The sequence below is a fragment of the Kogia breviceps genome, chromosome 3 (genome assembly GCF_026419965.1).
Source record: "Kogia breviceps isolate mKogBre1 chromosome 3, mKogBre1 haplotype 1, whole genome shotgun sequence".
In the NCBI taxonomy this organism is placed as follows: domain Eukaryota; kingdom Metazoa; phylum Chordata; class Mammalia; order Artiodactyla; family Physeteridae; genus Kogia; species Kogia breviceps.
The window spans coordinates 178,957,857-178,979,274 of NC_081312.1; positions in this window are offsets into that span (position 1 = coordinate 178,957,857).

Here is a 21,418-nt window from a genome sequence, read left to right on the forward strand (position 1 = left end):
TCTGCCTTATAACAAAGTGAATCAGCTATACATATACATCTATCCCCATATCCCCTCCCTCTTGTGTCGCCCTCCCACCCTCCCTATCCCACCCCTCTAGCTGGTCACAAAGCACAGAGCTGATCTCCCTGTGCTATGCGGCTGCTTCCCACTAGCTATCTATTTTACATTTGGTAGTGTATATATGTCCATGCCACTCTCTCACTTCGTCCCAGCTTCCCCTTCCCCCTCCCTGTGTCCTCAATTCCATTCTCTACACCTGTGTCTTTATTCCATAATTTTTTTTTCTTTTTTTTTTGCGGTACACGGGCCTCTCACCGCTGTGGCCTCTCTGGTTGCGGAGCACAGGCTCCGGACGCGCAGGCTCAGAGGCCACGGCTTACGGGCCCAGCCGCTCCGCGGCATGTGGGATCCTCCCGGACCGGGGCACGAACCCGCGTCCCCTGCATCGGCAGGCGGACTCTCAACCACTGTGCCACCAGGGAAGCCCCATAATTATTTTTTAAAAACAGTAAGCATTGTGATGGCATTCACAGTGCAGCAGCATTGACAGCATATATAGAATACACACGGTACGTGGACAAAGCATGGACCCAGGCGTCAGAACCCTGAGTTCTAGCTTCTGTCTTGGTGGTGATGTGACCCTGGTTCTGCGTGGAGGGGCTCACGGGGCCTGCTGATTCCAGTTCCCAGGTGGCTGAAGAAGATAAAGCTGTGAACACTCCAAGGAAACCATGAGCTTGGGCTGGGAACTTAATTCCCTGTAAAAAGGATCCTCTGTGAAGAGGAGAAAATTCCCTTTTTCACAGGCTTGTTTGGAGGAGTCAGTGGATATTATTTGTGAAACGCAATTGCTGAATAAACATTAGCTACACATAGACGATCAAATGTTAGACAAATGTAAAGTAGTATTGTTTTTATTTTTCTTGGTTGTCTCTCACAATTCTCTGAAGTTTCCAGGCTGAACTGGGAAAGTTCTGGAATACCACAGTCGAGCTTGTCTAGTGTTTTCTTTCCACCAACTTGTTTTGAAAGCAGAAGTACTGGAAATATTGCATAAAAACCCAGGCTGGCTAGATTTCAAGCCCTATTTCTAGACCAGAGTGGTTTGGATCTGGTTGAATAAGATTCTGAGCATTTGGATGTGGAGACAAAATTGAACCTCAGCAAACTGAGAAATGACAAACAAACTGAAAATTTTCAAATTATGGGATGGTTTAGGGGCTATGGGCAAACGTCCATTAGCAACTAGGATGCAATTATCAAGCATGTTTTTAGACTATGTCCAAAGGGCCAGTTTTTGTTTGCAATTGTTCTCTTTTGAAGTGAAATTCCTGCTTGCCTAGGACTTGGCAGCCTTAGTCATTAGAAGAGGAGCTTAGTTTGGTCAGTTCCCTGTTAAATCTTTGCTTAAAGATCATTACATTGGCAACGGCTAGTTTGTGCTCACTTTATAATTCTTCTTTTTCAAAAGTTATAATAATTACTGGACTAATGACCATCATGTTTCCTCATCATTGTTATGTGAGATTATTACCTGAATTAACAAGTAATCATAATTATGTGTAATGATAAAATTATCTTGTAAAAGTTCCATCGAGTCCCTTTTCTGTACCAGACAACGTTGAACGCCGAGGGTGGACGTGAACGAGGCCTGGGCCCTGGTGCTTTGTAGGAGACGCAGGCAAGCTGGCGGCCAATGGTGAGGCAGTGCAACGTGCAGTGGTCCAGATGCCACCCCAGCTGGGATGGCGATGGAGGCGGTTAGGTGGCATCAGCGAAGTGCCGCGAGCTTCAGTGCAGCTTCTGTGTGCTCTTCCCAGCGCTTGCACTGTAACTCGGTTTATCTTGCCTATGAGGGAACCGAGGCTCACAGAAGTAAAGCGCAAAACCGCACGTGAATCCGTGCGTGTCTGTCCCCAACTTTTCCCATTTGCTGTGCTTCAAAGGTGCTCCTGGGTACCCCTGGCTGCCCCTTTATGTGGAAACCATGAGAAGGCCGGGCTGCTCACTTGGAAGACCCCTCCGGGGCTTGGTAAGGGGTGTGGATTCTTCTCGCACACAGTGATGCCCCTGGGGTAGGGGGAGGTGGGGAGAGTTTCCATTTCCGGAAATGGAAGAAGCCCCGGCTTCTCCAGCTGCCCCTGTGTGTGCAAGAGGAACAGCCCTGCACCAGTAACCACCTCTGTCCTGCCCAGTCCTCGCAGGAAAGTAACGTGCTACACGGTGCCATGAATTTGTAATGACTTGAACTTGAAAAGTCGTTTCAGAAGGTGAGCAAAATACTAAGTTAATTGAGCCCTGCCGTTCAGCCTTCCTCTCGCAATGTAGTTTTCAAGGAAATATGGCTGAAATATCAGTTGTCAGACGATGAATATTTTAAAGAAAATTCTATTATGCATCCAAGGTTCACTCAGCTTGCTAATGAGAGTAATGAGGACAGTTACCTTTCGGGAAAGGAAGTGAGATCATTCTCGCCGCTTACCGGGGGCTGGTTTGACAGTCATCTGCTCTGAGCACAGGGCTATGTCTGGGGAAATCACAGCTGCTTGTTGTAACCTCACCCGGTAGGAAAAGCCCCACCTTACGATGGTTGGGAGCTCTGTCTGTGGCAGAGAGCTGTGGCTGCAGACTATTTTTATTCCCCTGGCTGATCGTTGAGGTGGAAGCCATCACCTGATGAATATTCAACGGGTGAAGTTAAAAAAAAAAAAAAAGAACATCTCTGCTCTCCTGCAAAACCCTCTGTGGCCCAAACGGAAAGAAATTCCAAAGGCAGGAGAGGAAAACCAGGCACAACCCCTTCCTCCTCGACACGACTGCTCTCCACAGATGTTGGGAAAGTTCTGACCCAGCGAAGGGGAGGGAAAAGGAATACATTTTCAAATTATCTCAGAGAAGTAGCCAGAGAGAAAAGACTCTAACCTTGAAATTAAGAGAATACGAAAAGTGAGCCAGGTGTATCCCATTATGGTTGCTACCTGTGATCGAGTAGAGGATGTCTGGCTTTTACCTTGGGTTTGGGATGGAGGTTTGGGCACAGAAGGGAGATAAAGGACCGCACTGTGTTCCTGCAGGGAATGCAGCACTGCTTGGAGTCAATAAATAGCACACGACACATTTTTACAAAGGAGAAAGACAGGAAGGAGTTCTTTCTCCTTGAGCTGTGTTAAGAAGTCAGTTTTGCTAGTTATGCAACTCTTACTTGTCAGGCTACAGTGGAAGTATGGGTATTTTTGCCTGTGCTGTTGCAGCAGGATTTGCTGAACCGTGTGGTTGCAGAGTGACCCCTAACCCAGCTCGGACAAAAGGGTGAAGTCGGCACCGTCTGCGTCTCTCACTGTCCTGCCTGGGCTGGTCTCTGTTCCCCAAACCATTCCCATGGCAGCCTCCAACTCGTCCCCTGTCACCATGGCAGCTCCCACACCTTGGAGTTACCCCCCCAGTGATGGTTTGCCTATTGTGAAAGCAGCATCAAGAGGGATAAACAACAAGGTCCTACTGTAGAGCACAGGGAACCATATTCAATATCCTGTGATGAACCACAATGGAAAAGAATACAAAAAAGAACATGTACGTGTGTGTGTGTATATATATATATATATATATATATATATATATATATATATATATATATCTGAATCACTTTGCTGTACAGCAGAAACTAATGCAACATTGTAAACCAACTACACTGCAGTAAAATAAATTTTAAAAAAAGGAACTGAGAAGCCAGACACCCATTGAGGAAGAGTATAGAATATTCTTGATAATAAAAACTGCAGAAGGACTTCCCTGGCGGTCCAGTGGTTCAGAGTCCGCGCTCCCACTGTAGGGGGCACAGGTTCGATCCCTGGTCAGGGAACTAAGATCCCACATGCCACTTGGCACGGCCAAAAAAAACAGAACAAAACAAAACAAAACAAAAAATCCACTGCATGGATACTGTGCTGTCTAGATACCTGGTATTATTAGGCATGTTATAACTTGTTGAATCCATACTGGGACATAATGGCCTATGTAAAATCTTCTTCATTTTACAAATAAGGTAAATGGGGCTCAGAGAGCTTAAGTGTTTTGGCTGAAATCACACAGCTTTAAATGGAGCAGCTGGGGGTTGAACCCAGGCCAGTATCACCCCACAATCTGTGCTCCCCCCTTTCTCTTTCTAGGAGGAGAAGGAGGTAGACCGGTCTTAGGGTGAGGGGCTCTGGCCAGCTTCTCTGGGCAGTTGGGGAGTTCGAAGAAGCCCTTTCTCTTCTATCGCTGGTCTGTGGCTTCCTGGTCTTGGATGGTCATAATCTGGCTTCAGACAACTGTGGCATCTCAGTGGCCAAGCACACAGGGGAGAGGAAGAGGAAAGGGGCCGTGCGTGAGGAAGTTCCAGCATCAACTCGACACCCACCCAGAAACACGGTTGCAGGGGGACTGGCCAGGAGGCTTGGGCAGGTCCTGGAGAGTCAAAGCTGGAACAGCAATGCTGGGTGGCGGGATAAATGCCCACACGTGGTTCCACACTCCAAGTGTGGCAATTTAATAATAGAAACAGAGGTCCAGTTTTCACCTAAAAATAGTTAGTGTCGTTTTTTTCCACCCCCGTAAAAAGTTCTGAGTTTGTGATACAATGAAATAATGCCTAATGGAAGGGTTTTGTAACTCAAGGGCAGAGAGCAAAGCAGACTTTCTCCCCATCAGGATCCCACCTTGATCAGCATCTGCTGAAGCAGCTTCCAAGGAGCCGGGCATTCTAGGGATCCTAGTCATAATCACCGGTACTTACCAGTTAGCTGCTCCGTGCAGGCACTTCACGTATTTCGTTTCCACTAGGACATAAAACAGCCCTGAGAAGTAATATTGCTTATATGTGGAATCTAAAAAAAGCGATACAAATGAATTTAGTTACAAACAGAAATAGACACACAGACAAAGAAAACAAACTTACGGTGACCAAAGGGGAAGGCGGGGTAGCGGTGGGGAGCGGAGGTGGGAGGATAAATTAGGAGGTTGGGATTAACAGATACACACGACTATTTACAAAATAGAAAACCAGCAAGGGCCTACTGTAGGCACAGGGAACTATATTCAATACCTTGTGATAACCTATAAGGGAAAAGGATCTGAAAAAGAATAGACATATATATGTATAAGTGAATCACTTTGCCGTACACCTAAAACAAAGGCAACATTGTAAATCAACTCTACTTCAATTAAAAAAGAAATAAATGGGGCTTCCCTGGTGGCGCAGTGGTTGAGGGTCCGCCTGCCGATGCAGGGGACGCGGGTTCGTGCCCCGGTCCGGGAAGATCCCACGTGCCGCGGAGCGGCTGGGCCCGTGAGCCGTGGCCGCTGCGCCTGCGCGTCCGGAGCCTGCGCTCCGCAACGGGAGAGGCCGCGACAGTGAGAGGCCCGCGTACTGCAAATAAATAAATTAATTAAATAAAATACAATAAAAGAACTACTATTCCCCCATTTTCCGAAGAGGGAACTGATACTCTAAAATGTTGACTTATTTGCCAAAGACAACGCAGGGATTTAAGCAACAGGATAGGGATTTGAACTCAGACCAGATGCCAGAGCTGCATTTCTGCTAGTTCTCTGATCTTTGCTATGCACAGTGGGGCTGCTTGTAGCTTCTTTATCATTTTATCCTGTGTGTAGACGTGGTACCACCGTGTCATAGGACATCCAAGTTCCCTACCCCCGTTCAGGTGACTGACATAACTCAATTGTTCACAGTGACTGGGGTTCCTGTGCCTAAAGATGGTACTCCCCTTTGGGGCCCTCTACCTTTCCCTGTCCTTGTGCCAGAAGGCTCCATCCCACTCCCCTGGGGACTCCACAGTGCCTCTTTTGGATGCCTTCCCTGGTCCTGGAGGGGACATCTGGTCCCATCAGCAAGACACAGAGGATCTTGCTGGGAACTCAGGTCGTATTTCCCTCCTAAACTTCTCCTGGGTTGGGGAAGCGAAGATGGTCCTTGGAGTGCAAAGAAGGGAGGGAAAGAGGGGGTTCGTGACCAGATGACTACTTCCAGAAAACCTGCGTGGGACCTGCCCTGGGCTCAGTTGTTCCCAGTTAGGGGTTAGCCAGGGATGGCTGGGCCCTTTTAAGGTAAAGACTACAAAACTATTGTTACCAACCAGGGTGCTTGGCCTCCTTAATCAATAGAAATTGATCAGAGTCCAGACAAGAAATTCAGGCAAGGCTTTATTGGGCCGCCGCAGCCACAGGAGGGAGTGCAGACAAGAAACAGTTTCCCTTGCTCGCTGGCTCCCTGAGGGGGCGGCGAGCTTGTTCCTTATATGGGGTGAGGGTAAGGGTGTGCCCAGGAGTCGGGCCAGAGGGGTAGCTTAAGTGTTTTGCCCACCCCTTTGGAGGTGTTGAGTGCAGGGGGCACGCGCAGTACCCTGCTTTTGCTCTTGGCTCTTCAGAAGTGGCAGTTGGGCTTTTTGGTCTTTTTGTATCTTGTTGGCCATAATTTGCCCCAACTGTGCCTGCATGCAGTTATTTTTAGTCCCTTATGGTTTCTTTGTATTTTGTTTCTGGAGGAGATGTTTGTCCAGGTGCAGGCACCACAGCAAAGGGTCCCAGGTCCCAGGTCCCAGCCTGTCTCACTATGACTAGCAAATTAGATACAGAGCCTGAGAAGAGGTCCATACAAGCAAGGGGCCTTGAGGCTGATGCATCTTTAGCTGCACAGTTTTTACCTTGATTTTGGCGAAGAGCCTTTGAGATGTTGGAGGTAGTGGGGGATGGCTGCTCCCACATTTGCTATCAGGTTACAATGAACTGGATTTTTCTATACAGACATTTATTAGCCAAATATTCAGGCACAGTTTATCAACCTGTTCTGCACTCAGTGTAACCCCAGCTCCTGGCCTTTTAGAGGTTCCAAACCCAAAGGGTCTGTCTGTCAAGCTGGCAGCCCCCTGGAGGCAGGATTCTGTGGCTTCTGGGGGCATCAGGTGCCCGACTGCACCCTGCACTGGGGATCAGACTCCGAGTGGATCCCTCAGGGGCCCCCCATGCCAGCCACGTGGTGGTTTCTTCCCAGTTCACGCACGGATGGGAGTGTCTCTAAACGGTTTTAGTGAATGCACACTCTGAATACCTTTAATTTCACCAGTGGAAGACAATTTCTAATATCCATCATGCTCCTTAAAAGTCACCAGTTTGGGGCTTCCCTGGTGGCGCAGTGGTTGAGAGTCCGCCTGCCGATGCAGGGGACGCGGGTTCGTGCCCCGGTCCGGGAGGATCCCACGTGCCGCGGAGCAGCTGGGCCCGTGAGCCGTGGCCGCTGCGCCTGCGCGTCCGGAGCCTGTGCTCCGCAACGGGAGAGGCCGCAGCAGTGAGAGGCCCGCGTACCACACACACACAAAAAAAGTCACCAGTTTTGCAAACGAAAACCCATTTTTGACACTCGTATGCTCATTCACAAAATGTTAGTTTTAAAAATATAGCAGTGTGTACATCCCAAACATGTACTGAACATCCCCGTCCATCCCCATAACTCTTTTCATCTGTAAAACTGAAACTCTGTCCCCATTCAACGCCGTCTCCCCACCTTCCCTTCCTCCTGTCTCCTGGCAGCCATAATTCTACTTTCTGTCTCTATGAATTTCCGTATTCTGAGTATCTCATATAAGTGGACTCATACAATATTTGTCCTTTTGTGACTGACTTATTTTACTTAGCAAGTCCTCTAGGTTTATTCATGTTGGATAGCAGGGGTCAGAATTTTCTTCCTTTTTAAGCCTAAATAATATTCCTTTGTATGTAGATGCCCCATTTTGTTTATCCATTCGTCCTTTCACGGACACATGGGCTGCTTCTACCTCTTGGCTGTTGTGAATGATGTGCTACAGATATCTATTCCAGATGCAGCTTTCAGTTCTTTAGGGTTTATAACCAGAAGTGGGATTTCTTGATCATATAGTAATTCTAATTTTCATTTTTTGTGAAATCGCCAGACTGTTCTGCAAACTGTCCATTTTGGTGCAATACCAATAACAGAAGGACTCTGTGTATGGGTCTTTCTGACTCAGGGATGCAGAGCCTCTCTGAACAGGGCATTCCAGAGAGCACATAGGAGCTGACCATTCCTAGAATGAAGGAGTAAACTCACTGCTTCTTACTGAGATATTACAGCTGGTAACTCACAGCTGCATGAAATTCTGTTTTCACAAACAGAATGGGAAGCCCTTTGTCAATAGAGATCAAGTCTAGTACTTCTTTATTTCTTTCCTTTGCCTTAGAAGAGTTATTCTTTTGAAAGAGGCAGATTGGCAAGAAAGAGCACTGCCTCGAGTGGAAAAACCCTTCTGTTTTTCCAGTTCAGGTCTCGAGTCTTTTCTTTCTGTGATAAGGGAATCTTGGGCAATTTCTCCTCCTTGAAACTACAGAAGTCCCATCCAGACCTTACAAGGATGATGTGTTGTTCAAATACCACAGCTGAGAGCCCGGGTCCATTTCTCCTACATGAGAGCCGTCGCTCCCTGACCATGGTTTTCTGAGGGAGAAAAACGTGGCGTTTCTTGATCCATGATTTACATCCAGATGTGCTGCCCCCCCCCCAGGCACCTGAGCTCATCCCCCAAAGTCACACAGAGTGGAGGACAGCTCTTGCAGGGCAGTTTGAGGCAGAAGCCCCCACCCTTTGTTCTCATCTGACTGGGAGATCTGATGGCATGGGGGAGGGGAGGCAGGGGAAAGGAGGCAAGGGTAGCAGGGCTCGGTGGAGCTGAGTTTCCTCTTCAGATTCTGGGATGACAGCTCAAGCTGTCACCTCAGCCTGTCTCAGCTGGTTAGTGTTTCACTGCTCCATCTTACTCTCCAATTAATGGTTCTAATCAGTGACTTAAGCATGTATCAGATCCAAGGACAAAAACCAGAGCCCTGGGCCCTGCTTGGCAGGCTGTAGGCTCACACTGAGGTTTGTCGCAGAGACTTTGACTAACGTTTTTCTGGGGAAAAAAGTAAGACATCTCATCTTTGTTTCCAATTAATGCAGTCACCAGTTTTTTCATCCCAAAGTGTCACATGCAGAAAATGAAAGACGTCCTTGTATAAATAATAAGAAAAAAACGGTTCTGTCTATTAGTAATGGAAAGCATTTTCAAGATAGGCTTGGCACTTCCTTCAGGTGAGATCTCTCAAAAATCATAACATAAATTATAGATTTGTCCAAGTCTTTTCACAATAGGCTATTAAGAGTCTTGTATTAATATCTTACCTTGTGTTGTAAGGAAAAAGAAAAAAAATATACAAGAACCTCTTATCTAGGTTATCACATGAGTCCTTCTGACTCAACTAAAATGTGAAAAACTTTTGGCTTTTTCTTTTAGTTGTTTTTTTGTTTTAGTTTAGTTACAGGCTTGAAAAGGATTCTGTGAAAAACATTATTCTAGGGATTTGTTTTTGTTCTCTCACCAGTTTCTCTGGGAAACTTGATCATGGGTGCGTAATGGATGATTTCATTTTGTTTGACCTGTCAGATCTGAATCCTCAGCCAGAGACAGGATGCCAGGTTTGCCAGGTGGAGTATTAACTGTCAGTCACTGGGGTGGGAAGCTAGGAGCTCAGGCCCTTTGGGGGATGGTTTGTTTCCTTTGGGACTGTTGTGTTAAATCTACTGAAATGTGCTAGTTGGAGCACGCCATCTTTAACTCCTGTTCTCACTGTGAGATGTGTCCCGAGGACTTGCCAAGAGAAGTCAAAGTGGTTTTACATCCCTCAGCAGCATTGCCTGACCGCTAGTTAGTTACTACCTACTTTTTATTCTTCCAGAAGAGGTTTCCTCAATACTCACCCCCACCTCACAATCTCACATTGCCAAACCTGTGACTTCATTGAGTTTCCCACCTGTGACTCCTCTCTTTCTTTAGCAGATTTGGTAATGGGCTTGAAGCAAACAGGGTACAGTGGCAGGCAGTCAGGACACGAAGCCACTGGAATCCATTCTTTCCTTGTAACGTTGTGCTTGGACATACATCAGCCCATCTGTGCATTGCAGCCCTCATAAGAAGTTGGCAGGGAGGGTACGTTTTTTGCTACCACAACTGTTAGGGACTGAATGTTTGTATCTCTCCCAGATTGCTATGTTGAAGCCCCCCCCTCCCCCACTGTGATGGTATCAGGAGATGGGGCCTCTGGGGAGGTGATTAGGACTAGATGGGGTCATGAGGGTGGAGCTCTCACGAATGGGATTAGTGCCCTTACAGGAGTCTTGGGAGCTGGCTTCCCTCTCTGCTCTCTGCCACGTGAGGACACAAGTGAAGACAGCAGTCTGCCACCTGGAAAGAGGGTTCTCACCAGAACCTGACCATCAGGCACACTGAGCTCAGAAGTCCAGCCTCCAGAACCATGAGAAATAAGTTTCTATTGTTTATAAGCCAACAGTTTATAGTACTCTGTTATAGAGCCTGAGCTGACAGAGACACCAACTTTACAGACAGAGACGTTCGTTGCTGAAGGTCACGTGTTCAGCAAAAGACCAGCCCAGCTGTGAATGAGGAGGGATTTCTGGGTCCTTCCATGTGACACTGCCTCTTGGAAATTGGTGTTAGAAGATCCCAGGAATAAACGGTTGATGTGAAATCAAAAGACATGGGTTTGAGTGCAGGTCTGGTTACCTCCTACTCCTATGCCCTGAACCCCTGTTCCATTTTCTGTCCTGTGGGAAAGTACAGGATCACTGGAAGGATCGAATAAAATTGCATGGTGACAAGCTTGTAACAGTCCCTCCACCCCTCCACAAAACCGCACAAAGCTATTAAAAATGTTTAAGTTGCCCGCATTTTGCATCTGACAAGTTCATTAATTAAGCACTCTCTGTACAAGGGGTGGTCTGGAAGGAGAGAGGGGAGAAAGCCTGGGTGCAAGAGCTCTGGGAATGCTGCTGCCTTGGTCTTTATGGTTTTAGCAATAACAAAAGAGCAGACCTTAACAAAGAAAACGAAAGAACTTCCCATGATATCAAGTAGTTCCTTTATTTGTAAATGAATGGGTGGGATAATTAAAGAAACATCACAACTGCTTTCTTAGAACGTGAATTCACTGATTCGTCAGCAAATACTTAACGATGATGCAATATATACCAGCCACCGTTCCAGGGCCAAGTTGAAAGCAGCACAGACAAGCTCCTTTCTCTTCTGGGTCTTACCTTCCAGTGAGGGAACAGAGACAATAAGGAAATCATGCAAGAGCACACAAGAAATCACTAGAGTTATGATGAGAAAAAAAACCAGGGAGAGTCCAGCTAGAAAGGCTGGGAGGCTTCCTTAGATTAGAATGCGAGAGAAGGCGTCTGGGAGGAGGTGATGTTTGTACCACATCCTGAATAAGGAGGCAGCCGTGCAAGCAAGGGGGAGATCAAGCAGCCAGGGAGTCAGACAGGCATCTTGACTCTCTGTGCCAATGGAGAGAAACATTGAAATGAGCATTCTAAAATTGCGGCTAATTCAAAAGTGATCGATATTTGTCCTTGAATATATTGTTAACGATACACATCCGGGAGGCTGACGCATTCTCCTCATGGCACACTTGCATCTCAGAAACTCAGATTTGGTTCACTACTCCAGGTCCTCCTGGGCAGGTGCAGAAGGCGTATGAGGTGTCTGTGCAAACTCACGGCTACAAGCCAGGTGCAACCACAGTCCCCACGGAGTGAGACTTGTGAGATGTCCTGAAGGATTAGGCTTCCTGAAGGGAGTGCCTTATTCTCTCTGTTTAGGAGGAGAAGGATAGAGGCTGAGAAGTTTAGCTGAGGTTGAATGAAGACCCAAGTTTGGCAAAGCAAACTCTGGCAAGCAAAGTTTGGGGCCAGTGACCAGATAGGTTTGTCTGCAGCAAGAGATTTCCCGAGGGACTAAGGAGAAAGGGCCATAGTGAAAGAGGATGAGGGTTTTGATGGAGGGCATCCAAGGGTGAGCTGAGGCATTTGGATTTCATGGGGCAGGCGGTGGGGGGCCTTGGTAGCACTTGGAAGTGGATTTGTTGTAGACGGGACACCCACACGTGTCCACCTCCCTGGAGGAGGATGTCCGGAGCCTGTTCCCTCCTTCTCAGCCCTAGATCACTCCCCTTCATCCCTCCCCTACCAGTCGGGCCAGTCTGGGAAGCTGGGCTCATGCCTCACTTGTCTGGTTAAATATGCTCCTCCTTCCAGATGTAATGGTCCCCTCCCCTGAGTGCCCAGGTTGATAAGGCAAAGGTTGCCATGACAACGGCATAGCGGAACTATCCAGTAGAATTTACACCCAGCCATGCCGGAGGAAGCTAATGTTTTGGAGTGTCCATCAGTTAGTGGGAATTAGGGACAAGCCTCATGTTCGGGGCAGTCTTGGAAGGTAAACAGAAGCTTCCATCTGACAGAAAACAAACAGAAGCTCAGAAACCAGGCTGGCACTCAGCCGTCGGTGGACATTGGTCAGGGATCTGGTTTCCTCGCTTATTCCCTTTCAAAAGTTAAAGTTGCCCTGTGATATTTGTCACTTAAAAGCTTTCACTGCTTTCTCATTTCTTTTTTCTTTTTTAAAATTAATTAATTAATTTATTTTTGGTTGCTTTGGGTCTTCATTGCTGTATGCGGGCTTTCTCTAGTTGTGGCGAGCGGGGGCTACTCTTAATTGCAGTACGCTGGCTTCTCATTGCGGTGGCTTCTCTTGTTGTGGAGCATGGGCTCTAGGCACATGGGTTCAATAGTTGTGGCTCACGGGCTCTAGAGCACAGGCTCAGTAGTTGTGGCTCACGGGTTTAGTTGCTCCGCGACTAAATGTTCCATGTGGGATCTTCCCGAGCCAGGGCTCGAACCCGTGTCTCCTGCACTGGCAGGCGGATTCTTAACCACTGAGCCGCCAGGGAGGTTCTGTTTTCTCATTTCTATACTGACTTGACCTTGTACACTCTCTCTCTTTCTCGTTATCTGTCACCCTACAGTTTTTCCTGGGATGAAATTCAGTCCTACTACGTTCCCAAACCACTCCAACCTCATGCAGAGATCAGGAGGGGTAACTTGGCCTCCCGTATCGTATCTGGTCTTCTTTTAGTAGAGATGTGATTAAGCCTCAAACCTAAAGTTTGGAAAGAAAAAAAAAGTAATTCTAGCTACAGTTATTTTCCAATCGCTTTGCAAATCTCTCTCTCCTCTGTCATTCATTCACAAAAATAAGCAGCTTGCTTTTAAAATTCTTTTGTCTTAGTGGCTCTTTTCAGGAATTTGGGGCGTGGCTCTCAAATGGCGCCTCTAGATTCCAATTACTCTGCCACACTCGCCATGCAACTGTAGGTGAGCCATGATTCTTTAGTAAAGGGGAGGGTGTATTTCAGGAAGGCTGCTGTGGTTTTTGTCAGCAGCTGTTGAGGGGAAAAGCACACCATAGTCTTAGGTATAATACTTACCATACTTACCAGTATGTCTATGATTGTAATATAGCAACTCATACTATACTAAATGGTCACCAAAGGAAACATATGCTTGATTTGTGCTATTTCAAAGAAAAGTAACCTCAAGTGAATTATATTCGATTTGAAAAGTACCTAAAGATTTCATGTAAGCATTTCTGTCTCTGTTAATATGCTGATCAGGCAAAATTACAAACTAGCTAGTTATATACCCTCACATCTCCTTTGGGAGCCCTGCTTCCCCAAATTCAAAGCTGAACCTCCTTTTCTGTGCCAAGTACTCTCTTTCTGCTCAAAGCCATCTGGGCAGAAAATAAGTGATGGATTATTTTAACAAATAGCCAAACGCATATTCAGAGCTAAGTGATCTGGTAAGATAATCCAATTCACCCAGAAGTGAGAATCACTAATAAGCATATCTCTCTGAGAACTATTAGTATCCTAGAAAAGGTATAGCAACAATAATAACAAAAGAAAAAAGAAAGAAAGAAAGAAAGAAAGAAAGAAAGAAAGAAAGAAAGAAAGAAAGAAAGAAAGAAAGAAAGAAAAAGAAAGAAAAGGATACATTCATGAGATCAGTCATTGGAACATTATTTGCAATAGCGAAAGATTGGAAACAACTCAAATATTTATCAATACAGGCAGAACTAGTTGAAAACTGTGATACATATATGCAATGGAGTACTGGACAGCTATAAAAAGAAATAAGAAATGTTTTTATATGCTGTTATAAATTAATCTTTAAGATATTTTATTAAGTGAAAAAAGTAAGATTAAAAAAACCCCTGTATATAATATACTACCTTATAATTGAAAAAGGAGGGGTAAGAATGCATATTTATATATGTGTATATATCCATACATATATATTTACATATAATAAGGATACATATTTATATATAATAATCCCAAACCTAACAAAAATCACTCAGGTGGGAAAGAAGAAAAAGAACGGAGAAGATAGAGAAGGTAGACTTCTCTGAATGTACTTTGCTTTGTAGCTGCAATTTAGAAACCAACTGAGTGTTTTATCAAATTATAACACAAATTTAATAAGCAATTCCTAAAAAGAAAAAAGAAAACCAAAATGAATGAGTGAACCCAACCAGGTATCAAATTGATGGCATAACCACACAGAGGAGAATGATTTCAAATGGCTTTAAACTCTCATTTGTTGATACATCCCTAGAGAATTATGCCCTAAAAACAACACAACAAAACCGTTAAAAAATCTTGAGCGGGTTTTAGTAATCATACCGTTAGGAATAATATTGATGTTGCTAGTCTAAACTTATTAAAGACATATTATCAGGTAGAGCAATCACATTGATTTTGTTAATGTCATTAGGAACTAATCTCAGTGTCAGAAAAAAGGTGTACAAATGTAAGATCATAGGAATTAAGTAAAAACCCTGGAATCCTAGATTTTAATTGGTAACCTTGGTATGAGCTCATGAAGTAATTTCTCTATAAGAAAAAATTTATACCCTGGTTCAGCCCTAGACCTAGAAATAATGACCAACTCATTATTAACGAGTGCTTCTGTGGGCAGGCTGTGGTCTCCAGTATCACATTTCACATCTGAGAGCTAGCATTTCTTAGATAAATGGCTGATTCCAGGTCTGGGCAAAAAATATAAAAGATGAACAAGTAAGTAAGTTATCAAAAGTTATATCAAAAGGAACTTCGAGGTGACTTGAAGAGGCTACCATTGATGAAAGACAGGGCAACTTGAGTATTGACAAGAATAATAGTGGCAATGGATTGGAATATACCAAACATGTATAAATCAATGAAATCATAGTAATATTAGTGAAAGATTCTTTTAGGGGTGCTCACGAACCAACTGGTGACTTACTTTTTTGGGGGGACCGCATCTCATGCCTTGCGGGATCTCAGTTCCCTGACCAGGGATTGAACCTGGGGCCCCTGCAGTGAAAGTGCTGACTCCTAACCACTGGAAGTCTCACTGGGGACTTAAGAAACTAGTAAATAGAGGAAAAGAGTCAAGAACGTTTGGCTTCTCAGAGATACGTTTATCCTGTGTCTTCCACCTCTTATAGGTGAAAGAGAAATAATAGAACAAAAATGTGATTCTGTGATCCTGAATGAAGTCATGGATCCAGCCAATAATCATCAATGGCGGCTATAACATCACAACATGAGAGACAATCTGATATTTTGTGTCTCCTGCTGGAAGTATACACTACCACGTGTGAAGTATTGTTGCCAAGAGATGGAAACTGAACCTGATCAAACATCTAGACTTAATTACCAGGAAATACAGGGGACAGTGGAATACATTCCATGACACCAAGCGGATGCAATCAGCAAAACCCCAAACCTGAGAAACTTTACAGCTTTTTCAGTGAATACATTGCAAAGAAAAATGGAGGGAAAGGGAAACATACACAAGTGACTTAAGAGACATATCAACCATCTGTAATGGGTGGTCCTTGTTTAAGTTCTACATAAAACAAACAAACAAACAAACAAAACAACCCAAACTATAAAGAAGTCTTTTAAGACACTGCAGGAAATTTGAACACTAATTGGATTTTTGATGATGTTGAGGGATTATTGTTCAGTTTATTTCTGGTGTGATAATAGTGTGGTGTGTTTTAAAAAAGAAATCCTTTTAGAGATTCAAACAGAAGTCCTTACTTGTAAGTTCTTACTTATTTCATATACTTACTTATATAAAATCCTATTATTATGTGTAGGCCTTGCGGGGGCGGGTACTAATCCAGTAGCACGTGGGTTGGTAGGGTTTTATTATATTATTCTCTCTGCTTTTGTGTATGTTGGAAACTTCTCGAAATAAAACAGTTAAAAACGGTATAACAGAGAGAGGGAAAACAATCTGACCCAGAGAATAGATAGCAGTCATTTCAGTCCTTGGAGGCACCAGAAAGAATGCTTTCCTAGGGCCCTCAAATCATACAGAAGTGACCAAATGGTCAGCTTTTGCCAGACATCCCTGCTCAGGAAATTCGTCTCTGACAGCTCTATTTCACTGTGCAGTTCTGTGTTCTTCTGACTCCCTAAATATTGGTGTCTGTGACTCTCTGCACAGCCCTGGCGAACCCTACGTGGGCTGTTCATCAAGTTTGCTGAACTGTCACACAGTCTAGGGGTCACTGATCTCCCCCGGACTCTGCTCAGTGCCATTGATTCCTGCCTGCTGCCCTGTGGTCTCGTGACCTCCTGCAATGCCTGGTGGCCTGCGTTTCCTGCCCCTCAAGGAGCACTCTTGCCTGCTCCGTGGTTTCCCGTGCTGCAGGGAGTGCAGTGATACCTAATAAAGTCTCCAGCAACAATAGGGTTCAAGGTTGGCCCCCGCTGCAGAGGAGTTAAGCCTTATCTGCTTTCAGCACCACTCTCCCTGTGGTACTTAGGCAGACTTGTGGAAGGTTTTCAGAGCAATCGTTTTGCAAGCTGTTGCTCCTAACCCTGGCTCTAGCCCCAGAGACGACCTTTCTCCAGGCTGGATTATTTATGTGTATCCTGCAGCCTCACTAGGGAAGTGTGTTTTGGCCCCCAAACAAAGATTACTGTCTCCTCTATGACCTCAAAATACTTCCTTGCACATGGCTATCCACTGGGATGCTTTGCTGAAGTTTGCTGACTTTTTATTTTAGTTGCTTGAGTTTGTTTCATTCCTAAGGTACCAGGGACATCACTTGCGGGATCAATCGTACGGATACTTAGTACAAATAATTTTGACAATACGTGCTACAGATATGGCTCTAATTTTCAAGGCCGAGTTCCAGAAGTCTCTGGAGCCATGGACCGTGGCGCTGACCGAGGTAAAGAGGACAGAATGTATTCTAGGATTTGGAACTAGTATGGCATAGTAGTTAGGACCAGGGCCATTGGCAGGCCTGACCTGGGTTTAGAAATGAGCTCTGCCATAGCAGTGTGATTTTGAAAAATCAGCTAACTCCACAGAGCTTGAGTTTCCTTAGCTTGATTATAGTACTTGTCTCGGGTCGGGGGTGTTGTCGGAAAGAGTAGACGAGAGAGACACGATGGGTATGCTTACCACAGAGTGACTGCTCATTATATAGTAATTATTCAGATAGTGTTACAAACTAATCACAGTATATAGTCAGAGTTCTTACAATGACAGCTTTCAAAACTCATAGCACTTCATACACACGTCTCATATAACTCAATATTTCGTACTGTAATTATTTTATTGAATAGTTACCTATCCTACACTAAATGGCAGACGCTGGCTTTTATTCATTTATTTTTCTCCCTAGTATTCAGCATGTGCCTTGGTACCTAATAGGTACTCAGTATTTGTTGCTGGGATGAATGGTTGCCATGCTTATCAGGAAGAAGTGAAACTGCCTGTTTTTAGTCATAAGACACAGCGCATATGTGCACGCTCATGGACCTCCACATCCATGTTAAAAATATTGATGTTCTCCAAGCACTGGCTTTGCTGTTACCTCTCTTAGAAGTGGCTACAGAAGGTGACTTCGGGTGTTCCCGTGAACCTTTGCTCCTTCTCTACACTGGGAAGAATATAGAGTAAGGCCGTGCACAGGCTCAAAGGAAAATGAGCTGCTGATTTTCACATCCATAAAGGCTGCTGAACTGTGGTCAGAAGGACATTAATTTTGTGGTTTTCCTTGTAGTATGTGGGCTTCCATCATTTTATATTTATAGGCTAGGATTTTCTGGATTTTTTTCTCAGATGCTCTGACTTTAGTGTTTTGTTCTTCTGGGGTGTCAGAAAGGGAGCATCTCCTGTTTGAGGTGCACCTGTGATGGTGTAGTCAAGTCAGTGGAGAATCTTGCATCAGACTCATAACTGAGATGGGGGGCAAAGGCAGCTTGATCAGGCTTTCTCTATAAAAACATAACTTTTGTTAAAATAAGAACATACCCATCAGTAACATAACCATCAGTCCTTAATTAACTGCAGTCACATGGTTATTTACTTAGAGTGAAAACACTATTTGAAGCAAGATTTAAAGAAATATATCTATTCTTCTTGACTCTACAGTTTTTGTAAGGCTCACCCACTTTATACCCTAGGAATTGGACGTATTCCCTAGACCATGCCTCTCTTCTGGGCAGAGACCCTCTGCTGACACGACCCGGTCCCCCTGCAGTTAGCAGAGCGTTCCAGTGCTCCGAGGGGGATCTGGGTGTGAGTCAAGTTCTCCTGTCTATTTACTGACTATAAAATGACACCACAAGTTAACAAAACACAAAAAATACCTCCATAGACTTTTATTCCAGGCACACGAGAAAAGCATAAAAACTTACTGCCTCAAACTACCCTTGTTCCCCTACAGGCGTAACACCTTAAAATAATACTTCGAATTTTTCTGGGAATAATTTAATCTCCCACTGCACTTTTTTCCACTGTGCATTTATATCTTTAAACACACACACACACACACACACACACACACACACACACCCCAACCACAACCCAATAATTAGATGGAATTTCAATATTTTCTGGCATTTTAAAAACTTTTAGTGTCCACATTACTCTTTCAAGGAAGGAAGCATCTCTGAAGTGTGCAGAAACTTTGCTCCAGGACCATTTCCTGCAGATGCAAATCAGCACCTTGTTGGATGGAGACAGATTTTCCTGAAATTCAGAAAGTCAGCTTTAGTAACTTCCAAGTTCTTCTCTTTTGGAGACCTTGTTAGTTTAAGTCACTTCCGTGTTTTCTAAAGAAGCACACCCAGTGTATATAAAATATAAAATTTTAAGAGCAAATTCCCATATTGCTCTCTCCAAAGACTGAGACGTGTTCTGTACATCTTGCCAATTCCACCACGGTAGCATTGATTCTGTTATTTTCCCAGGAGAAAGAGGAAATAGAGGAACAGGAGCATATATATCATATGATTTAGATGCAACCTTTATTGACAAACCCAAGTGATGACTTCAAGGCATTGGCGGAGGAAGTCCAGGAGCAACGTCCTGATTAAACATCCTCAACTAAAGTCAGGCTTCTGCATAAATGCTATTATGTGTCACTGCTGGATTTCTCCTTTAGCACAACTGAAAATAAATTGCTTATATTATACCTGTTATCCCACCTTAAATGAAATTCCTCTAATATTGCAGAAATAGGGTTGCCTTTTGCCCCTGAAAAATTGTGCAGTAGATAAAGTTTATTTTTGCTACCATCTCACCATCCCTCTCCTCTGTCCTGATTTCCTGTAGTCATTCCTCAGGCTCTAGCCTGTGTCCGATTCCCAGGGGCCTCCTTGCTGTCAGTTAATAATAGCTTTCGATGCTCTTATTCTTCTCAGAGTTTTTTGCATTTTAATAAGGCCCCCAGGGATTAAAATGCCTCCAAAACCAAAAGAGTGAATCTCTAATGGTGGAATTTTAGGTGTCTATGACAGGCGTGGTGGGAGATTTTATGGGGAGGGTTCTCTCAGGAGGCAAACACCCTGACAGCCTTCAACTCCACTGACTTGGTACGGTTGGCCCTACAAAGGAGGACAGGAATGTGAATTAATCAGCAAGGAAGTACTGGACTTTATTGAAAAGAAAACCTTAAACCTTTGTTAATTGTAACAATGTTTTAATCAGTTTTCCAATAAATGAATATATGGTAGAACACTGGAAGCATTCTCCAGCTGGGAAAATTATACAATATCTTAGGGAAGGTCTCTTTAGTGTCGGTGCAATAGGAAATCTGAGAGTTTTGAGATGGAAATGCTTCGTAATCTGTGTTGAAGGAAGCAATCACGTTGACACAGGGTAGAATCCTGGAATTAACTCTTAGCTACAGGCCTGAAATGATAATAATAAACCGCATAATGAACTGTTGTTTCCAACATACATTTTGTACATGAACAAAAGAGAAAAAAGCCAGAATATTCTTCTCACCATTGTCTAGCACAAGAGGATGTCAGATTCCTGCACTTTATCTGGACCGCTCTATCGCCCTTTTTTTTTTCCTCCCCCTGCTAAGTAAGCAGTAGAGCTTTCATCCATTATTCAGCTATCAGAGACTGCCAGGATTTTCTGGCTGTGGAACTTGGGAGTTCTTACATTTCTTTAAAAATGTGGAAAAATGTATTTGCAAAACTGCTGGAAAGGGAAATGAAGAAAGATATCAACTCCTGTAATATAATTAATCCTTGTATCTCCCCCAGAGGGCTGACTTGAGTTTTTCTTTAGTAATGGGCATTTAGTTTTATTTCTTTTTTTGGTTGTCATTATTCACACTTAACTACCTGTGGCAAGTTCTAGGGAGGAGAGAGACTCTTGTAAACAGGTTTGGGGCACAGAGGAAGGAAGGGCTTTTAAATGATGCCCTGTGAGAAACAGTACAGAGCAGCCAGCTGTGCCCGGCTCTACCTTAGAGCTGTAAACACAGTCCCTCCCAGCCAACCAAGTGTTACAAATTCTCCTTTTACAGCTCTGGGGAAGGCTTCTTATAATGTTTGCCACATTGAATGCTGAAGTTTGAAGTCTTCTTTTGGAGAGATTTTCCAGGTAAAAAGTTGCAGGTGTAAGAATATTGAAAGGAATGTAAAATCTTGTGCATGTAAATATATACATTTTATTGCTTTCATCTTTGCATCCAGGGATGGTGACCTCTACACTTGGAAGCACAGAACACGCCTCACGGGGGGGGGGGGGGCACTGAAACGCACCAGGGATGAGGAGATGAGAGCAGGAGCCTCCCAAACACTTGAGATGGACCCCAGTCTCCACTTCCAGCTGACGGCTTCTATAGGCTTCTGAGAAACCACAGAGCCTGAAGTGCTGTCTTGCTTACATTTTGCTGCCACCGGTGGTGGGGAGAGGGTGCAAAGGGCTCTGGACGTACAGACAGAAGACCTGGTTTAAGGTCAGCAATTCCATTTGCTGTGCCTTCTAGAGCACACATCTTCAGCTAGGGGATTCACCGCACCCTCACATTTTGTAAAAGATTTTTTTGTTTTTGGTAAATTACAGAACACTGTTGGAATATAAGGTATTCGAATGATAGAAAATCAGCACAATCTACATCAATGAAAC